We start from the raw sequence: 4,860 nt of genomic DNA, 5'->3' as shown, positions 1-4,860 counted from the left end.
GGGGGGGGGGGGACGTGTCCCCCCCCCCCCCGGGATCGCCGCCCCTGGCGTCATATAATCTATCCACAATGAAATAGAAAACGCTTTCGAACATTTCATATTTACTCTGATTTGTTCAAAATACACAAGATACTCAAATTGAGCTGAACACACACTTTTCATTCGTGCTTGCGTAGACGTCTCTTTTTAACTGAACGCAAGCTTATGCAGATTTGCACCGACATTATAACCAATGACTTATCCTAATTCTAACCGGCACAAAAAATAACATTCTTTTTCAGGATAACGCCCTAGGGCCCCGTTGCATAAAACTTACCATTTGTGGTAACTAATTTGCCATCAATGACAACTACCATGGAAACCTTGATTTTGATTGGCCGTTGAGCCCTGTTATCATGGTAGTTGCCATTGATGGCAAAGTTACTATCAATGGTAAGTTTATGCAACGGGTTTAAAAGAACTGGAGATCGAAAGACTCAAAATATATTGGGACAAACTATTGTTACAATGCATGTAATATTTTTAAAGAAAGTGATAAATCTGTATATGCCCGACATTCGAACATAGCATGAATTTAAATTCGAGGCTCATTAATTCGTTTGCCGTTTCTCTCCCGTCTCTTCTGTATTCGCATCATCCTCGCCTCCTCACGCGGTGGCAGCGGTGGGCTTCAGCGGGACGCAGTTGCCTATGGGTGGCCTGTACTCGGAAGTATCCGGCTCTTCGATGTAGCATTCTAATCCATCCCCGCATGTACCGGCCATGCCCAATCACCACCACACTCATCGCCTTCCAACTGGGTATAGACGTGAAGAATGTACGTGATAGAGAGAGAGAGAGAGAGAGAGAGAGAAAGGAGGAAGGAGAGAGATATATAAATAAGTCGGGCTAACTCGGCCCAGCTACCAAAACGGTCAGTTTTTGCAGGGTTAGGGTTAGGGTTAGGGTTAAATGACATAAAATGACAGTTTTTGCAGCGCGGCCGAGTTGTCCCCAGGTCCGAGTTACCCCGGATCCATACACAGAGAGAGATAGAGAGATAAATAACGGAAGAGAACTAGCTTTTTAACGTTTTGAATATGATTCCGGGTGTTGGATTTAATATAATTTCCATCATTATCGCCAGGTTTGCTTGGTAGGTCAGATGAGTACACGCTTATTTGGGCACCAGACCCTCGAAAAATCAAATCTCAATTCACAAAAGGAAACATATATTCTTCATTTTCTTCTCTCTTTCATTTCATCTACTGAATATTTGGTGATTATAAGAGTAAAGTCGCGGCTTTCTTAAATTTCCGAGGGCCGGGGGATTGGGGGGGGGGGGGGGGGGGGGAAGCGAGGCGAAAAAAAACAAGCCTATTCTGGGAAGTTAAGTATAAATAAAAATGTGTAGGTTTTTCGGGGGGGGGGGGAGGGGTGCGATCTTTGGCAATGTTAAATATCAATGTAATATAGAAGACAAACAATGCATATCCACGTTCTGTAAAGGCTTCGCTTAGGTCAGGTCTAGGCGTTTTCTGGTTTAGATTGGGGGTGGGGTGGATCTAATTACATTATTGCGGTAAATCGTCCTAGGTAGTTAAGTTTTTTTCTCCATTTGTTTAGAATTGAACAATGAACTAAAAGTAAAACTGAATGTCTTATTTTAGTGGTGAATCGATTAGGGGGTCCATCTGGCATTATGTGAGTAATACTTTTAAAAGGTGCCCTTATTTGTCCAAGCATCTATATAGCCTCCTTGACGACTACAAAAAAGGATGACAATTATATAACAATTTTTGGAAAGAGAAGTTTTGTATCCATAAAGGCACATCAGAAGCGGTAGGTATTTAAGGAGCTGAGGTCGATCGCTTGCCTTATTTTGCATTTGTCTGACAAGTGCTCCCTCCCCCTATAGATCGCCACTGAATAGACTGCTTTATTAACATATTCAAATGTTATGCATACTTTTAAACAAAGGTTGTTCTTGACAACCTAAGGCTTATCCGAGTCTTGCCCGACGTAGCAACAAGTAATGTATCCCAAGTACTGGATTCCAAGTACATGCATTCAGGCGCGTACACAGGATTTTTTTCGAGGGGGGGGGGGTTAAATTTGTAAATCAGCAAACCGCTGAATAAGCCGGGGGGGGGGGGGGGGTAAGAGCACTTTTTTTTGTTTGTCCCAAAATTTGGTCGATCGATATTTCGTTTCGTTGGGGGGGGGGGGGGGGTAAGGTCAGCTTTAATACCACTATTTTTTAATTTTTTTTCTTTATTAAAAATACTTTTAAAAAAGGGGGGGGGGGGGTCCTCCAAAACACAAAACATACACATAAACAAAGTCAAGGGGGGGTTGAACCCCCCCCCCCCCCCTGCGTACGTGCCTGCATGTATTATAATAACTCGTCGCTATGTCCCCAGGAACGAAACATCCATGAATTTAAATAGGTAAACCAGGGGGGTGTTTTACAAAGACTAAGATCGACTTTAAGTTGGACTTCACTATGGCAGGCTATTTATGCCACTGCTTTCTCTCACCATGATCTTTAGATAATACTTTTTTCCTTCAATAATGAATTATCAAAAATATAAATTCTGTAGATTTGTGACCATGATTTGTACGTCCCTTGAGAGACCAATGCCAGTAAATGGTGAGAGCATACAGTGGCATGAACTGCCTGCCATAGTTAAAAAGAACCTAAAGTCGATCTTAGTCTTTGTGAAACACCCCCAGTCTAAAACATGTATTTTCTAGGATAGTTCCTTGGGCCTGGTTCCTTACCTTGGAGCAATCGCTCTTGCAGCAGGCGCAAATATCCCATATGACCTGAGAACCGGCTGGACACTGGACATCCACGGGACAGTTCTGGACTCGCCATTCCTCGCGTGTTAGTGGGTATATATCATCATAACAGAGACAAGTCAGACAGTCTCCCCTGAAATTTTAACAAAGGAACAAGGTGGATATTATGTATTACATCTTTTTTCATTATTATTATTATTTTTAAATAATTTATTTATATATTATCATTATTATATATATATATATATTATATATATATATATATATATATATATATATTTTTTTTTTTTTTTTTTTTGGGGGGGGGGGTGGATTCTTGGATTTGTTTTTTACAAGTGCCTCGCGATTTATTTTTGGAGCTTGAAAATATCTGAGGAGGATTGACTCTCCCACCGCCCCCCCCCCCTCCTCTCCCTTCCAAAAATATAAACACAAACAAATGAAAAACCTATAGCCGACACTGGGGAGGAGAAGGGAGAGAAGGGGGAGAGACAGAGAAACAGAGACAGAAAGAGAGTGAGAGAGAAACTAAACATTGCATTCCAGCAAAGATCACATGAAATCTAGAGAATTGCGTACAACACCACATATAAAGATCCATTGGAATGAGTACTTAAACAAAATATATATTGCTGATTAAAATGTCGATGCATTTTTTCAAAGAAATCCCGTATAGGTGCTACAAATTGCACTCTTAGTGAGATACAATGTACGTTTAATCATTCTTTAAAAGTGAATGCCCTTCTTTTTCTCATCAGACAATTAGTGAGAAATAATTTAATTGTTTTTACCTGCCAAATAGAGCGACGGTTGCCATGACAACACAAAGCCATTTAGAAGACATCATTGTCCTTGGAAATGGTCACTTATCGACTCGTAAAACGGATTCCAGCAAATTCCTTGAAAGAAAGCATAATTCAGCAAAGTAATCACGGATGATAATAACGAATGAATTAATCATGAAGGGAAATAGATGAATCAATTAAAGGCAGGCTTTACTACTTCAGCCAGATGGATTAGACGAGCCAGCGAGGTCACTGTGACAGGTGGCTATCTCATTAACCCAGCTCTCATTTAACATAAGAAAAAGAGGATCATGGGGGACCGACAGGTACCGATTGGGAAAGTTTCTATATAGAGGGAGCAAGTAGCTACAAGTAGAACAGCGTGCCTTTAAAGTGTAATCGTGTAATGTAAGTGTAATCTGTATACATACACTAATATTTACTGACTTCATTAAAAATTAACATTCAAGAAATAAAGGGATCTTTCAAAACAACAAATTAAAGCCCCACTGTCCTACTTGCTCCCTCTAAATAGAAAACTTCTCCAATCGGTGCTGTTGGTCCCCCATGATCCTCTATGTTTATGTTATTTGAGAGCTGAGTTGATGAGATAGCCACCTGTCAGTGACATCGCTGTGTGGTCTAATCCCTCCTAGCCGCACTAGTGTTGATAAGCTTTAAGCAACAGCTAGGTAGCCTTGTTTGTTGTTTTTCGTTTTTTTTTCCTCGAAAATATCAGTATGCATTCAGCCTGCAGCTATCCATTTCAAAAGAGAGAAACAATCTAAAAAAGGAAAGAAAGACGACAAAAGATATAGTTTATCGAAAAGACGGAATTAATAGTTGTATTAAAAAGGACCTACCTATTGACTATATGCTATAGGCATACGTCCGAGATAAAGTTTCCAGTGGATTCAGAGCTAGAGCTTTTTTCCTTACGATACAGATAAAACCTGGCGTTATACTGATGTATATGTGATTATCGAGCCCATTACAACGCCCCTACTTAAATACCATTCTGCGATAGGCGTAGATCGGGGGCGGGGTGGGGTGTATAGGGGGACGCAGGGGCGTACGCAGGATTTTTTCAAGGGGGGGGGGGGTTAAAATCCGGCCCAAAATATTTTGCTCCCGAAAATTTGAAAACCGCGCCGGCCGAAAAGTCGATAAGTTGGGGGAGGGGGGGGGGGGGGGGGGTTAAGCGGACACTTTTTTAAAATAATAAATGTATAGACCTCTCCAGGTCAAGATATTAATTAAGCTATAAAAACAATGTTTCTCCACTAAATTC

The 4,860-nt window shown here is 40.9% G+C and overlaps 1 long non-coding RNA gene across 1 annotated transcript; it reads right to left on the bottom strand.

Annotated features, from left to right (window-relative positions):
• Positions 1-4,540, bottom strand: LOC115922331. The gene is made up of 4 exons (XR_004063434.1): positions 4,433-4,540; positions 3,576-3,683; positions 2,764-2,917; positions 1-796 (listed from the first exon to the last, which is right to left on the bottom strand). It is a non-coding gene; the product is annotated as an uncharacterized LOC115922331 (long non-coding RNA).
• Between the last annotated feature and the right edge of the window lie 320 nt (positions 4,541-4,860).

This window comes from Strongylocentrotus purpuratus, unplaced genomic scaffold (genome assembly GCF_000002235.5).
Source record: "Strongylocentrotus purpuratus isolate Spur 01 unplaced genomic scaffold, Spur_5.0 spur5_contig_821, whole genome shotgun sequence".
NCBI lineage: Eukaryota > Metazoa > Echinodermata > Echinoidea > Camarodonta > Strongylocentrotidae > Strongylocentrotus > Strongylocentrotus purpuratus.
This window is presented reverse-complemented; position numbering and strand designations above follow the sequence as displayed.